At 41.4% G+C, this 22,049-nt stretch overlaps 1 protein-coding gene across 6 annotated transcripts in view; it reads right to left on the bottom strand.

The window, feature by feature from the left end:
- The window catches only part of ANKRD6 (ankyrin repeat domain 6), a 116,696-nt gene that overhangs the window by 59,952 nt on the left and 34,695 nt on the right, over positions 1–22,049 (bottom strand). The gene's annotated exons all lie outside the window — the stretch shown is intronic.

The following is a 22,049-nucleotide window of genomic DNA, read 5'->3' as shown; positions in this document are numbered from 1 at the left end:
GTTGCACTATACGTAAGGGAGAGGTTTGATTGTACAGCCCTTACAGTTAGTGATGATGTGGTTGAGAGCCTCTGGGTGAGGACTAGGGGGATGGAAAACAAAGGAGATGTTGTAGTGGGTGTCTACTACCAATCGCCTAGCCAGGATGTAAGCACTAATGAGTTATTCTATAGGCAATTAGGAGAAATTTCTGCATCAGTAGCACTTGTCCTTATGGGAGATTTCAACTTCCCAGACATCAACTGGGAATATCATACTGCTGTGACAAGCAGGCCTTGGAGATTCTTGACGTTTGTAGGAGGTAACTTCTTGTGACAAGTACTCAAGTGAGCCAAGGAGGAAAGATGCCCTCCTAGACCTGCTATTTGTGAATAGAGAAGGACTCATGGGAGATGAGATAGTAGGTGGCTGTCTTGGCCACAGTGATCATGAAATGGTTGAGTTTAAAATTTTCAGTGTAATGAGAAAAAAGGATAGCAGAGTTGCTACCCTGGATTTTAGGAGCTATTCGGGGAGCTATTTAGCAGAGTACCCTGGGAATCTGCTTTTGAGGGCTTCGGATTCCATGACTGCTGGTCAGTCTTTAAGAACGACCTTTTAGAAGCACAGGAGGAGGCAATTCCACTGTGTCGTAAGTCAAGCAAGCAGGGCAGAAGACCAGCTTGGCTGAACAGGGAACTCCTTGTGGAGCTCAAGAGGAAAGAGAAATTGTATGATCTCTGGAAGCAAGGTCAGACTTCAAAGGAAAATTACAGAGCTGTGGTTCACATATGCAGGAGAAGACACAAATAGCCAAAGCTCAATTACAGTTGAAACTGGCCAGTGTTGTTTCAGATAACAAGAAGGGCTTTTTTAAGTACGTTAATAGCAAGAGGAGGTCTAAAGAAAACATTGGACCGATACTTGTTGAAGATGGTCATCTGACTAACAGGGATGAAGAAAAAGCAGGGACATTCAATGCTTTTTTTGCCTCAGTCTTTAATAATACAGATAGACCTTGGGCTGCCCAGTCCCCTGAGGTGGACAACCAGGAGTGTGGGAACAGTGATCTTCCATTTGTGGACACTGAAATTTTAAGCGACCAGCTGCATCAGCTGAATATTCACAAGTCCACGGGGCCTGATGGGATTCAGCCCAGAGTACTGAAGGAGCTAGTGGATGTTACAGCAGGACCCCTCTCGATCATCTACCAAAGGTCTTGGGAGTCTGGGGAGGTCCCCGCTGCCTGGAAGCTAGCCAGTGTTATTCCAGTTTACAAGGGCATGAGGGAAGACCCAGGAAACTACAGACTCGTTAGTCTAACCTCAGTTCCTGGAAAAATTACGGAGAAGATTATACTGGGTACTATTGAAAGGCATTCAAAGAATAATGCAATCATGAGGCACAGTCAACATGGGTTCACAAAGGGACAGTCCTGTTTAACTTATTTGATATCCTTCTATGATAAGGTCATCCACCCAGCGGATGAAGGGAAGGCGGTAGATATAGTTTTTCTGGATTTTAGTAAGGCTTTTGATACTGTCCCTCACAGCGTCCTTCTGGACAAGTTGTCCAGCTGTGGGATAAGCGGGTTCATGGTGTACTGGGTGAAGAACAGGCTGAAGGGCAGAGCTCAAAGTGTTGTAGTGAATGAGGCTACAACTGGCTGGTGATCAGTCACCAGTGGTGTTCCTCGGGGTTCAATTCTAGGGCCAGTTCTGTTCAATATATTTATCAACGATCTGGATGCAGGAGTTGAATGCACCATTAGCAAGTTTGCTGATAATACCAAACTGGGAGGTGCTGTTGACTCTCTTGAGGGATAAGAGGCCTTGCAGAGGGATCTACTCATGCAATTCCCCTCCTCATCCTACTTTTTCCAAGTGCAAAGGTATGCTGAGAACAGCTGTTTTGATAAAAGTGGCCAGAATACATTTTTATTATAGCTCCCTCTGCCACCACCCACACATTTCAAATAAGGCAGATCACTCCATTTGGTAACCCCCAACTTTGAATGCCATCAGAAGATACTACTGTTCAATTAATTTCCATTTTTTTTTGTTACTTCTTGGATGAACTTACACACTACTTCTACTTAGGAACAAACGGCATACCCTGAAAACAGGTTTCCAAAATGTCTCAGAAGGTGTACAAAGGAGCACAGCTTATGTGCTGTTACAATTGCATTTGGGAATTGGAAAAATAGCAGGTTCCTTTTTTTAAAAAAACACAAACAAACCAGAAACATTGGTGCTGGAAACTTAATTAAGCCTAATTCAATTTAATTTTGATTAGCTATATCATTCTGTTCACCTCACCAGGTGCAGCAGGAACACAGCTAGAGTGATTTCACTTAGTTGTCTTATCTCTTACCTGTACTCCTTGGAAACTGTATACTAACAGAAGTAACTTTACATCTACACAAATAGTTCATCTGGCAATTAATATCTAGAATGAAGACAAATTTATTAAATTACCACAACGTGCTGCTAATTTACACATTATTTGTTAAAGACTACTTACAATCTGAAACTTGGTTCAAAGAAAAGGGTCTGGGGGTGAAATAGGTCTCAATGAATCTACTTTAAACCTGCTCAATTTAAAAATAAAGTACCAGTTTTTCTAATAGCTTTTTGAACAGCAAATACACCTGCAATGCGAAGGTCAAATTTCCCCCTCTATTCTGCCACTACAATCTCTGTTTTTTCAGCACCTTTACTGAGAACAAACTTTTCCTTATAATTGCAGCTCCATTAACAAATACGGTACAGAAGCATACACCAGGGCAGTTTCTACAGTATTTTGCCAGTTAGAAAGAGCTGGGAATTAATTAACTTCTGTCAGTAAAGTATGACTCTTATGCCAGAAAGACATCAGCTCTGCAAGATAAAAAGGATGCTACTTTTGCATTGTTTGCAAGGCATAGCTGCATGTTAAAATAAGCTCAACTCTATTTTTAGAAGAAAACATTTATCTTTTCAGTTCTTCAGTGATAACTACTGAACAAAGTGTTGGAAACAGATGCAAGGATTAGAAGTGAATAATCCGTGACACTAATAAAATGTGAGCTCTATAATGGTCCCTCAGCATTATCAGCTCTCAAGGTAGTCTTAAAATAACTCTGTATTTCTATCGCAGCATTTACCAATGACCACCAGCAACTGAAAAAATGAGTATTTTCTCAGCACAGTAAACAAGGCCAAAATGCTGAACAAATCCACCATCCAAATCATATTAAATCCACACCAGGAGCTTACACTGGTACAGAGAAAATTAAAGCATGTAGTTGGCAATTAATATTTTAATGTCTTCTATGAGATAATTTAATAAACATAGAATACATGTTATTTTGCAGATTGCCTTTGAACCTGACTCCTACCTGGACAGCTATCTATTTAGTTTCTTTAAGCACTTCAGTAGTTTCCTCAGAGAAGTTCTGGACCTAAAATCACTGTCAACAATTTGGAGATATGCCCTTTTTGTTAGTTAGATAAATCTAACACAGAAATAATGGAAGTAGTATTGGTAGGGACTGTTAATGTCTTTCCTAAGGATGAGCAAAATGCCAGCAACTTGTAAGTTATGGGTGGGTCTCTTGCTCAGTAAATCATTTCTTCATGTTGATAGTCTCAGCAATTCTGGCTGGAGGAGGGTTATTGCGGAGGTGAGGCTGGAGCAACTGGGCATCACCTGGCAGCCTCAGGTTTGCTTCAACGCCTACATGATTTTAAGACACAGAAAGGGGACTGAAAGGGCACAAATGGCCAGGTAGCTTTGCTTGCTGTCTTTTTTTATTATTATTTTTCACTTTTCCTAATTGAAAAAGGGAAAAGCTGCACTACTGCACTTGTTTAACATTTGAAATTAGACGGGTGGCAACAGTGAGTAATTCTCCACCTCCCAGACACTTGCACTCAGAGGAGACAGCTGAAGAACAGACACTATTCACATGCTGGGGTTCCAGCTGCATCACTTCCCACACCAGGCATCACCTGAAAAGTGAGGACTTCAAAATTCAGGCAGCCAGGTCAGTGTTTTCAAGCTTCCTCAGTGTCTAGCAAAACTGTAATCCTTACCTGACCCACTGTTAAGAATCCCAAACTGGAAGTTTGAGCAACGCAGCCCTGACATGTTTATTAAAGTAAATGAGATGGTTAAAGGACAGCAGAATAACACTGTAGTACTTCACACCGCAAAAATGGCACTGGGAGAAAACTTGGTTTTCTTTAACAGACTTTTCCTTTCAAAATCCACTTATTTGAACTATTTATCTTCAGAAATGTATTTTATAACTGCTCACTGGTTTCCATCCTTGTAGTCTGCCAGAAAACAGAATTCCCCTGAGAAGAAATCAGATTCAGCCTCTCTCTTCCACGCTTACAAATTTCAATTGGGAGCTCATGAGTGTAATTCCTTTTTATTCATACCTCATCTTCCACTGTGATAGAGTTCTGAACAATGACGGTAAGACTGATTTTCTTACTGTAAGGTACTTCCTTTACATTTGAATAAATATAGTTTGATCTTTATACATGAGGTAGTTTTCAGCATGAACTTCATAAAACATCTGAAGAGGCAGAGATAGCATATCCTGTTTTTCTCTCAGATTACAAACTGAGGTATTAAGAATAAAAGCAAAGATTTAAAAAAATAATTAAAAACATCCAAAAAAAACTGAACAGGAAAGGATCTCACTTGCTGTTTTTATGTCTCTCTGGGATGTTCTTCTCTCTGTTTTGCTTCCATCTTTCCATGCCTCCATCTCAAAGCCCGACTCCTGTCAGTCACCTGCACTCAATCTCCTTGCTAATACAATACTTTTCCTTCCTTCCTTTGTGTCAGAGCCCCTGAGCTCCTCACAGTCTCCTCTCCATTGCAGAGATTCAGATCAGCACTTCTGATGGAGCCTCAGTTCAATTTAGGGGATCAAACAAGACACTCTCCTCTTTTATCACTTCATTTACACATTGCAAAATACTTCTGAAATGTACAACTAGTTTACAATGCACCTACAATATCTTTATCCATGATCTGGACGAGGGGATCGAGTGCACCCTCAGTAAGTTTGCAGACGACACCAAGTTGGGCAGGAGTGTTGATCTGCCTGAGCATAGGAAGGCTCTGCAGAGGGACCTGGACAGGCTGGCTGGATGGGCCGAGGCCAACTGTATGAGGTTCAACAAGGCCAAGTGCAAGGTCCTGCACTTGGGCCACAGCAACCCCATGCAACGCTACAGGCTTGGGGAAAAGTGGCTGGAAAGCTGCCCAGCAGAAAAGGACCTGGGAGTGTTGGTTGACAGCCAGCTGAATGTGAGCCAGCAGTGTGCCCAGGTGGCCAAGAAGGCCAACAGCATCTTGGCTTGTATCAGAAATAGTGTGGCCAGCAGGACTAGGGAAGTGATTGTCCCCCTGTACTCAGCACTGGTGAGGCCGCACCTCGAATACTGTGTTCAGTTTTGGGCCCCTCACTACAAGAGAGACATTGAGGTGCTGGAGCGTGTCCAGAGAAGGGCAACGAAGCTGGTGAAGGGTTTAGAGCACAAGTCTTATGAGGAGCGGCTGAGGAAACTGGGGTTGTTTAGCCTGGAGAAAAGGAGGCTGAGGGGAGACCTTATTGCTCTCTACAACTACCTGAAAGGAGGTTGTAGTGGGGTGGGTGTTGGTCTCTTCTCCCAAGTAACAAGCAATAGGACAAGAGGAAATGGCCTCAAGTTGTGCCAGGGGAGGTTCAGATTGGATATTAGGAAAAAATTTACTTCACCAAAAGTGTTGTGAAGCATTGGAACAGGCTGCCCAGGGAAGTGGTTGAGTCACCATCCCTGGAGACATTTAAAAGACATGTAGATGTGGTGCTTAGGGACATGGTTTAGTGGTGGACTTGGCAGTGCTAGGTTAACGGTTGGACTCGATTGGGACTCGAAGGGTCCTTTCCAACCTAAATGATTCTATGATTCTGTGATTCTACAAGTGGTCGCTGGAGACGACTGGTGTAAATGCATTGACTTTGGATGCACTAGTAGAAACCTGGTTGGAAATTGTGTGCTGCCAGAGGGCAAAATACCAATTCCCCACCTACTGCCCATGGAAGGCAGTTTGAAAAACAAACAAAAAATACACAAAAATGGCAGAAAAAAATTGTAAGGAGGATATATTTTAAAGAAACATTGTAAAATATTTTATCTTAGTCCCAGAGTCTTAGCTGTGTGTTGAAAAAGCTATTTCTGGTACCATCAGAGTAAGCTCTATTATTTTTCATAATTATTATCAAAACATTTATTTTCCTGCAAAGATCAGTCTGAATCAGGCTGCCATTGAATCTTGGAAAATTTTAACTGGCCTGAAATAAAAAAGAGCCCAAGTATTAACAGATTCAGTCTTGTCCTGCAGTGCCTTCACCACAGTATACCCTGAATCTTCCCCTGAAATATTTCACCTTTCTGCTCTTTTCCCACTGCGCCATTTATTTTCCCCTTGTTTTCTGTTTTGACATCGTCTCCAAATCAACAGCAACCAAGCAGAACTTAGGGCATATCTGAGAACAAATACAGATAGCTCCCAGGTGAAATTAGGTGGTGGACTTAAAAGCTCATTTATGTCAGGGAAACAGGAAAGGACAGAAGTCTCACGGGATGCATGACTGCAGTCTGTAGAGCAGGTTTACTGACCACCAAAGACAAATGCACATCCTCAGATTTTATACAGAAATTGCTAAAACCAGTAACAGAAAACTGCAAGGAAGGCATCTGGAAGGCAAAAAGAAAAAAAAAAAAAAAATTGGGGGGGGGGGGGGGGGGGGGGATCAAGGTTTAATTATCCCTACTTCCCCAGCCCAGGACACAGCTGTTGAGCCCAACTTTTACTATAACCAGCACTGAGCCGCAGTTGCACAGTATTACACCACAGCCCAGAAACAACTATACAATCACAGAAGAGAAGATGATCCCTGCCCTAAATCTGAGAGAAAAACCAAGAGGCAGCAACTGGACAGACAGGCACATGGTGTAGGAGGGATTCAGAAACAACGCTGTGATCAGTTTAAGAGCCCAAGCAAGCTAGCAGCATCTTGGTTACCTTTTTTTTTTGCAGGCATCCCAGTAAAGCAAGGGGAGGGTGCTGAGGGAGGCTTCCCAGGCAGCACCACGGATGTTTTCAGGTAGTTCTCCCTGGGCACAAGCATTTCTGTCAAAAGGTGCCAAGGAGGGGACAGAAGGTGGTGGCATCCTGAATCAGCCCGGGATGCAAGTTGAGCTCTTAACACTGAGGCTCCCAAAAAATGGCAACCACCATATGTTCATTATGGTAGAGAAAAGGAAGATGGTCATGGGGAGGAAGGTGCTTTGGTCAAACCCCTAAGACTAAGGAACCAACATCTGCAGGGGTATTCCAGAGCAGCAGCAGGGTAAAATCCTAACATTACCAACATCACTGAAGCACATTATAGTAACAAATGCACAAATTATGAGACATAACTTCTGAACACAGTTTTAACAGTACAGAAGTATACAAAAGAGATGGCTGCAGAAGAATTTGGCAAGTTTTAGGTACAGTGTGGTCACAATCTCCTAGAGGAACCCTGAATTAAAGATTTTCTTATTAGGAATCTGAGTGGCAAGAAGGATGACGGTGCCCAAATGATCAAAACATGGAATTGCTGGTGATGGTTTAGAAAAGGGGGAAAAAACTGGAGGTTATGGGATAGAAAAACGTCAGCTGACATCTCCATACCCACAATACTACGCTGGAAAGAAAGACACGTATTTATGGCCCAGACAGAAGATAAGTCGGTGCACAGGAACAAAGAAAAGTCTTCAGCATAGAGGCAGAAGTTGAGTTGATGTTTATCTCAAGGTAATCTCATCCACAACGTGCAGAGAACAAAGACAAACCAAGGGCACAACCACAGAGAACAATTACCAGAAAGCTGAACAGGGGAGAATCCTCCAAGCAAATCGCTGAGGTGGCAGAAGAACCCAAAGAGGACACAATCAGAGAACAAAAGCATGGGCAGGATTTCAAGAACATCATCAGGGACTGCAGACAGCTGACAGCTCAAGAGAGGGTGAGGAGGCAGTGCACATTGTAAACTTTGATGAGGAAGAGGTCAGTAAAGATGCTGCCCAGAATGAAATGTGCAAAGCTGGACTGGAAAAGGCACAGGCGCGTTAAGAGAGAGGCACTACACCAACAGCTACTGACAGCATGTTGAGCGACGAGAGGAAGAAGAGAGTTGCAGAGGGTACCTAGAGGTGCAAATCTAACTGGTGATGGCCTGGCCTTTTTTTCAAGCTGGAAGAGATTCAAATGAGCTTATGTTACTAGCAAAACCAGAGGAACAAGAGGTGAGGGTGGGTACTAAAAGAAGAGATGAAAAGCTAGTGAAATGATTGAGATGGTACATCATCAGCAGGGCAAGTGGAGGGGTTAGCAAAGGAGGGCAGGCGAAGAAGTTCTGCCTTTGCTGGAGAACGGAAGGCTTGTAAGAAGGGAGAAGAGAGCACAAGCAATGAAAAAACTTCTTTAGCCAGTCTTCTCTTAAAAGCAATTGCTGAGTTCCTACAAAGAGAGAGAACTGAAGGGACAAAAAAGGGAACCCCCCCAGGGACAAGCCCAAGCTGGCAAAAACCTCACTGGGGCTGTGGAGAGGGAGTGCTGTTAAGCTGAAGGGACTGTATGGCTACCAGCACCATGGGAAACCAGCCTGGCATTGAGCTCTGCATCAGCACAGAGCCAGCCCAGGAGCACCTCGCAGAGATGTCAGAGCAGATTCTCTTATTATTCCAACAATGAGATAGAAGACACATCAGAAGAAAATATGTACCCTTAAATATCCTTAAATGAATGCTGGAATGATGCTTGGTATGCAATAAAGAAGCAAACATATGCCCAAAGTGTCAATTATATAAATTATGTCATTCTGATGTGCGCACAGTCTTGCTCACAAGTTGTTAAGAAATTTCAGTTTTTAAGTTCCTGCCCTGTTAAGGCCTTTTGGGAAACCTGAACGTTTCACTCTACAAAGATTTATCCAACATAATGAGAGCTAAAAGACGCAGGAATCATTGGGCAGACTGCCCTATTAGATGTACTGTTCAGACGCTTCCCATTTTTCCCATATTCACTGCTTTAAAGACTAGAGTATCTCTAAGAATAAATAAGAGATACCCCAGAAAAGTTTTTAAATCAGTGATTACTGAGAAATTTCCAGATATTAAAATCGAATAGAATAAGTTCAGAGAAAAATATCTAGGAAGTCTACCATATTCTTTCCTTGGAAAGAAAGAATTCCTCCTTTAAAAAGTGACCAAATCGCTTTTCTGCTTCATCAAAGTTCTGCTTATATTTACATTACTTTTTCTTCCTTGGAAAGTTAGGCAAGGCAATAGTCAGCCAGACAAGACAAAAGATTCAGTGGCACGTTTCCTGGAAGCGTAACAAAATTGTGTCAGTCTCATGATCATTGCATTTGCTTCTGAAAACAAGCCAGGCCATACTTAAGTAAATATTTATAATAAATTACTACCTCCTTATAAACTGTCAGATTTGCTTAGTGCACATGATTCAAGAAACACATAGGTATTTCCCAAATTTGAAATATGCACGGCACTCCATTTAGCAGGAGGTACTTCTAATTTTCTTTAGGAGGGAAAAGAAGATTTATGTCCTCCTGTCTTTTGTATCTGTCATGCAAGTCTTCTTTAAAGAAGTTTAATGACACTTTTTTCTTTTTTTCCCCCATGTTTTTGATGCATGCACTAATCAATTAAAAAACAACACCGTAACTGTGATATATAACGGAGTAAATTCTAATCACTGGATATCAACAAAACTTTAATTTACCACAGTAAGACAAGAATTTGAATGTAAGCAAAGGTGACTCTACAACACTAATAAAGCTTTCCTCATCTTTGAACTGCTGCTACAAGTGTCAAACATTTCACTTGAGATTAAACATCGCATGCATCTGATGTACGCAGGGTTCATTTGTACGCTGTATCCACATAGAAAAACATACAAACTAAGCTGTACAAATCCATTTTTAGACAAAAACATTACCTGTTATGCATTTCAAATATATTTTAGCAGCATAAATATTAGTCATTACATGGGATAAAAGCCAGATTGTTCCCCTATAGAACCAGAAAGTAAATACGTTCATATAGTTACATTCAGTTAAATGTAAAAGCAAAGCAAATGCTAAAAATAAAATGCAAAGCATCTCTTTCACTACCTTTGAAATATAAATATGTTGAGCTCCACCATTCACCTGGTGTACTTGGCAAAGTATTGTAAGTGATACTGGAAAATACAACAAGTTATAAAGCAAAGACTGAGAAAGGCTAGACAACGTTGATACTGATGCCGTAACTCTTATTTCGTTTTTAATCTTCTAAATTCAGGGGACACACACTTGTTGTGTTCAACAACTGATTTGTCAACACAACAGTATCTTAGAAAATCAGCTGTTCACAGAAAGGTGATCTGCTGTTCCTCAGTACTGAGACTGAATAAGGCGGAGGGTCTACTTTTCACAATCATCATCATAGAGCAAATCCTGTGTTGGTAAAGCCCACATAAACCCCTCTTGAAACACGTTTGTTTTACTTGCTAATGCTCAGAAATTTTTGGTCTGCCATGTTACAGAAACAGAAAATGAGCAAAGCCCCCCAAAAAAGGCCAACAAACCTTACTGAGAAGTGAGTTGCAATTAAAGCCTTCCACACTGTGGCTACAAAAACCAGAAAGAAAATATATAGCACATACAGCAGCCATTTTTTTTTTAACTGAACATGGGATTGATGATACAAACCTGCCCTATAGAAGGGAGGCAAAAGAGAGCTGGCACTGTACTTTATAATATATTCAAAGAATAGCACTCAGAAAGTGAAGTGTTTAGCCATTCATAGACAGTGCTTACATTATTAACTAAGTCTTTCCAAGCTCCGGATGAAAGCAGAAACAGATGCTCTGTTTTCTTCGAGACATTTTTGCAAGTTCAATGCAACGCACCCGGGACACATCCGTCTCTGGGTGTACACCCCACAGAGCTGCGCTGTTAGACCTCACTGAGAGTTTTGGCCAAGAAAAGATGATTTGTCTGTGCAAAACTGGCTAGAAAAAAGTGGTAGACCTAGCTGGGCTAGGTTTAACACACTGTATTGGATGGTTAGTGTCTGAAGAGTATTCAATAATACGCATTATCAGGGCACAACATACTGAATTTCTTTCAAGATGACTGGACTTGACTATTTGTGTAAAAAAGCTGGACTGGGTGATATTGCAGCAGCCCTCAGTAATGGCGCTAAACTGAGAGCACAGGCAAAATCCCCTCTTGCACCGGGGCACGGCGGAGAGCCAGAGTCTGCCCAAAGACCCGCTGTCATGGCTCATACCTGTTTTCATGCGGCAACACCCAGAGGGGGGAGATGGTAATTTGGTCTCTTTGTTCATTCAGTTCTTAATCTCTCTGTTGAGACTGACAACGGGGGAGACCATTAGTGTCAGGTCTGCTGGGACTTTCTGTTATTAAGGCTACTTAAGCTTTTCCAAGTAAATTCCATGTGTCAAACTAACATCACACAGTGATGGGCAAAAAAGCCATTACACAACTGCTCTCCCTTTCTATTGATCCACCCAGGAGCAAGGGGGAAGGGAAAAGACACAACCCTGGAGACTTCGGCCAATTCTTTGCAGTTCCCTGTTCCTCCCACTCATTATATTTCTATTTTACACTATTTACAGGCAATGCATTAGTCATTCCTTCAAATTCATTCACGTAACTGGGGGTTAATGACTGGGTGTACATGTCCCTCTCAAAGCCTTGCAATAGTCACCATGCTGGATTTAAGGTTTAAGGTTTAAGTTAAGCACCACCTTGCTTAACTTAAACCTTATAAAAGATTGGTTTAGACTAGTTTAGAGTGCTGACTGCAGAGCACGCTTATGGAGACAGAGAGGGAAGGCAATCCAGACTAGGCACTTAATTTGGAGATTTTGAACATCCCTCTGGAGAAAATACCTCTCTTTCCATTCACTAGAAGAGAGTCCAAGGGAGACAGGTTGGCTTAAGAGTCAAGCATCCAAATTTGTATAGCCTGATGTTTCAGTAACACCTGAAAGACTTCACAAAATGACCTGCTTATCTTTCTCACATTCATTCTAAATCGTCATGTTTAAAATATATTAGCAAATACAGGAACTATTTTTCCTCACCTAATATAAACTGAAATGCATACTTTTCATATATGTATGTGAGGGCACTCGGTTAGTCCCATTTCTGGTTTGGATATTGAGACCCAAATAGAGGATTCAGCCTCGGTGGTGGTTCCTACTGTACTGCCACCACTGACTCATTTGAAGTCTTCCCATAAGAGATCCAGCTCAGAGAAGATGCACAGATGTATCTCGTAGGTCTGTCTGAGAGTACGCTCGCTGTGCTTGCGAGTGCGTACCTGCTCAGCGCACTGCCTGCTTCCCATCTGTGGCAGCAATAAAAAGGGAAAAAGGTTCAAAATCGGGTAACAGATATTTGCAAAACAAAGCTTTTCTGCTTTATTTGTTCCCTAGAGAGTAATCAATAAGCACACTATTTTGAGGTTAGCCCATCAGATTTCACTGAAAAGAATACATGTGATGATGAAAATAGTGAGTAAAAAGGTTTGCTTTTTAAAACAATATTGCCATCAGCTCCAATAAAAATACCAGAAGAAGAAAAAAAAAAAAGGTCAGGAGTTTAAAAGAAAACATTCAAAAGAAAAAATATATGTAATTTCAAGTCTTTTTGTGGGTTATTATACACACCAATTACTTTACAAGGTCTTATTAATTATGTATGCTCTGAACATATATTTCTAGAATATAGTCAACAGTCATTATTTTTGTTAAGTCATTTGTGCACATGAAAGAAAATCAAGAAACCCATACCACCATTTGACATGAAGGTCTTCAACCACAAAATCTGTCAAAGGTTTTACTCTTAAAAAATGTTTAAGGAAGCTTAATGGAGATATTGACTGATTCCTGTACTTTGTTCACCTGCACGGCAGGGCAATTTCCCTTTTTCATGCAGACAAGGATCAAGCCTCTGTTGACTTAGATGGTGTAATAGACAGTGATAGATAGACTTTTTTGCAGAATAAAGGAGAAAGAAGGAAATTAAGTAACTCTGCAGTTCTTTGTAAGACTTTTCAATTTACTGATAACAATCAAAATAAGCGCAATGATTTTAGATGTATACAAAAATAGAGCACAGAAAAAAACTACATGGAATAAAGAAGCCAGGTACTGAGAAGTACTCTAGTTCTCTCCCATCTACTCAGGTCCTAAGGTTTTCTGATTGCTGCATGGGCATGTAGTAGTTAATGAAGAAATTTGATTCTTTATTCAGCTGTAACATAAAACAATGCATAAGGTGTCAAATAATAACTAAAATTTCCTTGACAAAAGATAACCGTAGTGAATTTCTGGAAGTGACTCCATAAACCAAAACCAGTGATTTAATAACAGGCAAAAAGGGCACTAAGAGGATTTAAATGTCCGTGTATTTTTCACAAATTAAGGCAGAAAACATTTGATTGGTCATCTTGTTTGTACTAAAAACAAGAAGGAAAGTATTAACTTGAAGTATTATACAAGATTATCCCCTATCTGCCCTACCATCTCAGTAAGAGGGAAGAGGTGCAGCAGCTGGCAGGCCCTCGGGTACCGCGGTTGTCTACAGCTCTAATCCATGGCAGAGGAACTGGATGTGACCAAGGCAAGGCAACACACTTGTAAACTCACCCTGACTGCAGAGCAAATCATTCTGAACATCTAATCACTACTAGCCAGCTAACCGGCCACGTGGCTGGATTGAAGTTTTGGCAGTTAGCCCCAGGAATAAAACCTCCCCCAACTGCAACAGAAAAAACTACATTTTGCTCAGCTTTACACCTTCTGAAGACAACCCAACATGCCTTCGGCTTTTACCTCTAAAAAGAGGATTCCTTAGAGGTTTTTTGAGCAGCAGACTCAACTGGCATAGAAATTAGGCATTGGGAGGCACTGATTTAATTTAAAGAACTAATTTTATATGTGATTTAAGAAAGGTGAAAGCTCAGCGTCTCTGGTGATGATAAAGGCACAACAATCTGCAACAAAATATAAACTTTATAGTAAAATTTGACAATTCTATTTTTTAACCAAGAAGATGCTGTATTTTCATAAACGTCTATTCAGTATAAAGAAAAGTATTAGAAAACAGTGAATTGTTGGGTATATTTTTGATACAATATTGTGCTTCTCAATCTTGTGCAGAGCTGCTTTTAGAGGGAAATGACATTTCAATTACAATTATGAAAAACAGTGTTTTTAAACAGTTTTATTCATTATTTCAAGACCACCTTAAAGATTGGTTACAACAACAACAAAAAAGACATATAGCTTTTTTCTTTTCGATAGTTCACTGACTACTTGTTTTGGGTTTTGGTGCATTTGGGAGGGGGGTTTTTTTGTTTTTAACTGTAAGCACTGCACTGTATGTCAAAGTATACTTTGAAGAAACCCAGTACCAGCTCTGTTTTGCTACATGATCTTAGAAAGATAAGACTAGCTAATAAGGTTTTGAAACCTTTCACATAGTACATATCAAGTAACTTTTAACACACTCAACAAATAAAATTCTTATTAAATGGAGCACACACATACTTCTAACATCTGATATGAAACAGTTAAAAGAACAACATTCATTAAATGGATATTTCCAAATCAATTAAAAGACCTTCAAAAGAATAAAGACCAAAACAGGAGCAGAACGTATTTCTCAAATGAAGCTGCACATTGCATAGCAAACACCTGCACCATCGCCACAGCCAGACACCTGCAAGCTCCAAAGCCGAAGTCCAACCAAGACAGAAGAAAGCAGAGATCACAGGGCAGGTATCATGCCCTCTACTAATCACCTACTATGGAGCAAAACCACCTTCTCACCAGAAAAAAAAGGAAAAAAAAAAAGTATGTGTGTATATATATATATATATGCCTATGTATCTATCTATGCATGGTATATCTCTCATTAGACACTTGCATCAAAATACATGACGTACTGTAATTGCTACCTGCCAAGGTTTACGAGTGAATTACAGAAGGGACCATTCATTACAATGAGCAGAAGGGAAATTATCTCCAAAAACCAAAGAGACTTTACTTCCTTGCACTGCCTCAGAGCTGACAGTTCATCAGGGATGTCTCAGCAGAGAATGGGCTTCCCTGACCCCGCGGGGTCCTGACAGCAGTTGCTCCTGTCCCTGCAAGGTCTCTTCTTAACATCTGGGATGTTTCACATCTTGTGACCTTCCACTTGGTTTCCAAACAGGCCGACAATGCATTATTCCCCACCCTGCAACCCAGGAGAGGGGAGGGAAAGAAGGAACCCTCTGTACGGGATTGTAGAAGATTATATTTAGCCCAGTTTGATCCCATTCTCAGTAATTTGGGCAACAAAGAGCTGTGGCTCTGCTGGGGGTGTGGAAGAAGGGTGCACCTCCTGGTGTGCCTGATCCTGCCATAAGTAAACTAACTAATCCCCTTCTGAACTACTTGAGTCCTCCAAAGTAATTATTTTAGAAGACAGGCAGGGACATCAGCCAGTCTGTATTACCCATATCCAGATGTATCCATAAATTCTTGGATAAACTCTCAGATATTTCTTTCATGTCCTTGCTGATAACCACCTAATGCACAGAGTCACCTCTCAGGGGGTGCGGGGCTGTGCATGGGTTTGGACAACCCCAGCAGCAAGAGCCAGCAGTCCCTGGCTGCGTCAGGCAGTCGGCACACGGAGCCAGGACTCGTCGCAGGAGAGAAGGAGAATTCTAGGGAAACACCACAAAAATAAGGAGCATTAGAGGTTCCTGATAAACCTACGGCATCTTAGGAGCTGCAGAGGCAAGAGACATACGCTGCTCCGCTTGTCAAAACCTTCAATAGGGCCAGGCTTTTAAGAAGGCAAACAGTAAATTTGGTTATAGCTGCTATTCACTGAGCCCCAGCATCACCAACGCAGGGTGCAGGAGAGTAAAGACAAAGTGCAGACCCCAACTTAAAATCTGTTTTTGAACTTCAGTCCTTTCGTGTAACATAAAATCATAAGAAAAGGGAGCAAACAACTCAGCTGCCAAAAGCTTGACTAATTAGTGGGAATTTGTTTGCTTCACATTTCTTGAATTCCTTTCTCTTTGCAACACAATTGACTAAGAAATCCTCCTTTCCTCAAAAAAGCACCCAAGCAGAATAAATAGAACAACTAATATAAACTGGCAGCTGTAAATTAATCTATATAGTAGGCAGTCCGGAAGGCTTTGTTTATCCCGACGGCTTTGTTGGCTACAAAGCAGAGGAAACAAAAACAACCCCAAATATTCATTCACATCCACAAACTGTTCATTAAACAGCAGCGCTAAAACTTAATCTCACCAGATGCTGGGATGAAACAAGCATCACAATCTCAGTGCACTGAAGTGTTGTCGTGCCAAACAAGAACTGTTATCGTGCTGGCACAATCGTCTGAAAAACAAGCAGACATGCACGCATGCATGCACAAGCTAGCAAGCGAGCAAGTCAAGTTCTTCAATTGCCGCTTAAGTTCCTTCCAAGGCTCTCATACTTTTTAAACTGGTATCATTTGAGCCTGTTACAGACAGATTACAGGCTAAATTCATGTTCTGTTTCTCCAAATGGACCTCTGTGTCCCCAATTCACACTCATGCACTCTTAACGCAGAACTTTGAGTGATTATACCTATTTTTGCCATATTTATTTTCTTGACATGTTCTTGACATCTGTTTTCTATGACTGTTCTTGTCAATTTGAATGAAGCCGAACATAAGAAAAAGGACTGAGTTTGCACAGTAAAATGCCTTAATTTATAACCTCTTTGGTAAGGAGAAAAAAATACAGCTGTGCTGTAATAGCTAGTATATCACTATGTTATTAAGTGCTTTTTTCTCAAGCCTATCTCAAACACGTTATTACATCTTAATCACTCTGGCAACTATAGAAAAATGTTCATCAAAAACTCTGATTAATAGTTTTATAACTATTTCTTTAACACTGAGCTGGGAATGAGAATGAAAACAAAGAAGGCTGATTCTAAATGTTTATTACATTCAGGTGATGATACTTGCCTCACAGATACACTACCCAACACAAAAATGTATTGTTATATTCAACACAAATATAACAATATGTTCATTTGAAGTATCCGGATTTAAGCTCCTCCTGGGTTCTTCAAAGGAAAAGGCAATGTCACTAAAAGCAATTTATTTTTGTTAACGTCTCTCTTCATTGATGGTGTCATATGGAGAAAAAAAAATCATTATATATAGCTGCTCACATTACATACTGCAGTATGCAAATATGATGGGGAAAAACAATCAAAATAAATCACAGTCCTCTCCTTCACTGCTGTTTAAATGTATTTCATCCAGGAAAGTAACCTCTAGCTGATTACTTGCAGCAGCATCACCAGTGAGAGCATGTCACAGCTCATTTGCCAGAGCTGCAAGAATGAAGTTCATCCTGTGCTGGAAGCGTACCTCCATAAACAAACCAAACAGGTGCTTGTGGAAATACCCTCTTCATGAGGTCTGACTTTTGGTTTCTTGATCCGTAGCACCACTGCCAAAGAAAGCTGCCAGTTTCAGGTACCCACAGAACTTAATGCATTAAAAAAAAAAAAATATTGAAATAGAGTTATTAACCGGGTCAGTTAATACAGCAGTGGAGTAAGTTTCTCAGGGAGGTGCTGGGATGATAAAAGCTTTACTATGCTAAAACATTAAAAACAGAAGTAAAACCAACTGAAAGATAAAGGAAGGCACTTATGGTCACTGCCACCTTATGATTTGGGGTGAATCCAGTACATTTTGGAGGCAGTACACTGCCAAGGCAGTGGACAGACAAGCATCTTTCATTGAGAAAGCACTCACATGGCACCTGTTCTTCAAGTACATTTGCCCCTATCCATGTTCTTCATTTCACCTGAACTGATCTTGAACCAGAGTATTTTTTTTTATCCTTACTTCTGTCAGATACTTGATTCACAAAAGCACAAGACCATCAAGGTTGAGCATGAGGGAAATGCAGAATGGCAGTGAGCACAGTGCTTTGCTTACACTCAGAACAGACATTAAATAGCAGCGTCTCCCAACTACATTACACAAGACTCTCAACAGTTAAGTCGCTGACACCTATACAAATGCATGAGGTACATGTAAGCCTAAAATCTTTCTGTATGTTTCTTAGGAATACTTTGGTTTACATGTCTCAGGAACAGACTCAAAGAAGAAAAACTTACGTATTTCCACAGTGCAGCTACACGGTCACAAAGTCCTTTGATATCATCACTCAGCACTACATGAAGCCAGGGTTTATTTTCCCCATAGAACATCAAGACAGGTTGCCCCAACTGGCACAAGATTAATAAGACCCAAACTTGAGCTACTTGATTTCAAATACATTGAAGTACTAGCCCCCACATGCCTCCTCTGAACTAGTTTCTTTTCTGACCCACAGACATCTGAGTTTATTTAGTATTTAGGGAAGAAACACCTTGTCCCTTTTCACTGACACCTCAGTGTAACATTCAAATCTTTCTTAAAGTTGAATTTACTCAGAAAGAACCATATATACATTTATATTTATATGGTTTTATTCACATTCCTTTTTACACTCTACATTATGGTTTATAAATATTTAAGGTGAGCTTTCCCTTCTTCTGTTCTGTAACATCACCTATCACGCTGGACCTGATAACCCTGTTCCCAGCACCTTTGGCACATATCCCTACAGCCAGGTTCTAGCCAGCTCCAAACCCTTGCAGCCCCAAGCTCCAGCAGCTCTGCCCCCTCTGCCCTGGGGTAAGATAAGGCAAGCCCTGGCCACACTGGTCTCACCACCAATTCAGCACATAACCATCTCACCATCGCAGAAGAAAGCTTCTGCTCCCCATCAAATCCCCTTCAGTAACAGCTGGACCCGAGATGTGTCTCCTCTGAGCTACTCTGACCGCTCTTTTCATCAGCAATCCATCCACGCTGCCCCTGCACTGGATTAGCACATGTCCAAGAGAGCTTGTGGGCTTGGGCTTTGCACCGCACTTCTCGGGCTTGTGCTCCCTTCCCATGCAGGCTGAAGAGAACTGCGGCGAGCCCCAAATGCCAGCCCCGGCGCAGCCACCAGCAGCTCAGCTGGGAGACAGCGGGGAAAGGACAGCAGAACTGCCCTCACTGAACCCTAACCCCAGGTGAACTGCTGCACACATTCACGCCGTCTGTGTCTGGAAGGACTGCATCACTAAAAAGGGGAGAAAACCCTGGATGTAAGTGCTAAAAGGGTTACAGCAAACTATGAATGTATCCATTTCTAACTCAGTAAATTGTGCAATTCATTACGGGAAGGATTACGTCCCCAGGGCACTGTGCTCTGGCCAAAACACACCCACACACCTCTCCTTGCAGTTCCTCCCTGGACAAACCCCAGCAAATAAATATTCTCCCTGCTGACACAGTGCCGTCAAGTGCTAACGGAAACACTCAGTAGCTTGCAGGAGCAAACCCATTTCCAACCTTCAGAGGGAAAAAAAAACAACTCCAGGCCACCATGTCACTTCACTGAAATGTAAACACAAAACAAAATTATATATGAACAGCAACTGTGCTCAGTTCTTCTACGTGTGTGTGTATGTACATGCATGCATGCATATATATTGCGCTGCCGTCTGTCAGAGGCTTCTACTAGCAGCTGCAGGAGGCAAATGCACCCCCTGCTTAATCCCCTCTGCACATGGGAAAATAGCTCATTTTACTAGCTGAATGCATGCTATATATTTTCTTTATCTATGTGTATCATTAGGCATTCTTTTCTCTGTGTCATGAATGAATTGGGGAAGAGTCACTGATTTCTAATGAAGAGCAGAAAGGCAGGGTGACAATAAAGGGACGCGGTATTAATCAAATGTCCAGCCCAGACAGCAACACCAAGGCCTTAATCTCTGTCTGGGAGAAATGTCGGTTAAAGCTTTCACTCAAGAAAGAAAGAGAGATTTCACATGGCAGGTGCTGCACTTGCTGTAGAAGTGAAAAACTCCATTATCCCAGACGTCTGGTGAGTATTAGAAGAGAAGGAGGGAAAAGAAGAAAGGAAATAATACAGACAGCAGCCTCAATGAAGAAGGAAGTGAGAAGAAACGGGACTTCTTGCTAGATTCTCACATTATTATGCATTAACAAACGTAAAGAGACTAAACAACATGGGCCAACGCACTTGTTCCTCATCTTAAAGCAACTCAGCAAGGCCATGTTTCGTTCTGGCACTGCTCCCTGCATGACCAGCAGCACCCAGGCAGGATGGAGACAGGGCACATAAAACACGAGCCTGCCTTGCTCCATGGTGCAGTTCAGCCTTCCCGTCCCTTGTGCTGGGATCCTGCTGCCGTCTCTTCCCTAGAGAATGTTTCTGCCTCTCGGCTCAAGCACCACAGGCCTCCTCTTTGCCTATCCAGAATCACACTGGCACTGCTGGTGCAAAACTCCTCTCTGTGCTGCTCATGTCATCTGGGAGAGCTTTCGTGCACCCCCCTGCCTCATCTACTTTCCAACTCGTTTCAAACCCCAGGAGAAAATGTGTCTTCCCTTTCTTGCCTGAGCTTCTTAATTTCTCTCTGCGTTATTAATTATCTCTGTAATGGTATTATTTAAGTCAGTGAAGTGTTTTGTCATAAAAATTGTGTGAAAGACTCTTAAAAATGACCTGCCATCGAAAACCTACCCTGTGTCTCTGTAATATTAAAATACATATTTAGGTGAGGAGAGGGAAAGCTCCCGTTTGTTACTTATATTAGAAATTCGGGTCTTGCCTCTGGCACTCTCTTGGGATGTCTCATGAATGACTGGAAAGGCCATGTCAGAGTAATAAGCATGACTGCAAAAGTGCCAAAGGAAAGGAAAAATCCTTCCTGTTGTTTTGTTTGGTTTTGGATAATGCTCAGAAATGCAAGTCACTTTGGTACAATTGCCAAAGTATTTCCTGCATCATCCCAGTTTGCAGCCTAGAGCTGGGTAAACTCCCATCCTAACCACGCTGGTCCTCCACAGAGACCTCCAACGCAGTCAGAGAAGACTTTGGAGTTTGAAACACTGCTACTGTGAAAAGCAAAGCAGTCAGGAGAAACAGTAGAGCTTTTCAGGCTCACTGCATGCATCACTGAAATAAATAAATATATAGTTTTCTTCCTTCCTTCCTTCACAGATGAGCTATAAGCAAATGAAGTGGTGTGATTCCTAGAGCTGGTGAGACCTGGGCAATTCGCAGAGCCTAACCTTCCCAATCATGAGCTTCACCCAGTTTGTAAAAACACAAAATCAACACTGACATTTACTTCTCATGGGCTCATCTCTAAGACCTATACAAATTTACAGCTCTCTCCTCAGCTCAAAGCACCGTGACTTCAGTATGTTCACACAGCTGTCCTGAACATGTATCCCTCACCTTGTATTTCTCTCCTTCTGGGGTTCCACCCGAATCTGTCATCCTTCTTTCATCACCCTTCCCTAAAAGCAGCCTACTGTTTTCATTTTAAATATAAACAATGCTTCTTAAGCATTTTAGATAAAACTTTTAGCAGTCATGTTCATATCCCCAAAATAATGTTGCAGTCGTTCAGTTCTCATACAATATATAAAAATTTGCCTCAGCTCTCTAGGCCAGACATCCTTCCAAAGTCATGCCATAGTTTATAGTAAAAAAACCACTACCTGCAGCTACGGCAGTGGTAGGCTAATAACAGGAAAAATTACAAGAAAGTTCTGCTGGAGACATAAAAAGTTATTATGTGAATACAGTCTGATTAAATATTCAGCAACAACTACACTGCAGCAAAAGAACCATTTCACCTTCAGAAATTAACACAAACATTCATTTTTGAAATTTAGGAAATCAAGATTAGGCCACTGTTAATCCAATCGAATGTTATCCAGAGAAAGCCTATAACTAACATATTACGGACGACAGCTTGAAGAGTAAAAAAACTTCAGTAG

The sequence above is a fragment of the Mycteria americana genome, chromosome 3 (assembly GCF_035582795.1).
Source record: "Mycteria americana isolate JAX WOST 10 ecotype Jacksonville Zoo and Gardens chromosome 3, USCA_MyAme_1.0, whole genome shotgun sequence".
Taxonomy (NCBI): Eukaryota; Metazoa; Chordata; class Aves; order Ciconiiformes; family Ciconiidae; genus Mycteria; species Mycteria americana.
The sequence above is the reverse complement of the archived record's forward strand: the minus strand, read 5'-3'. Positions and strand labels throughout refer to the sequence as shown.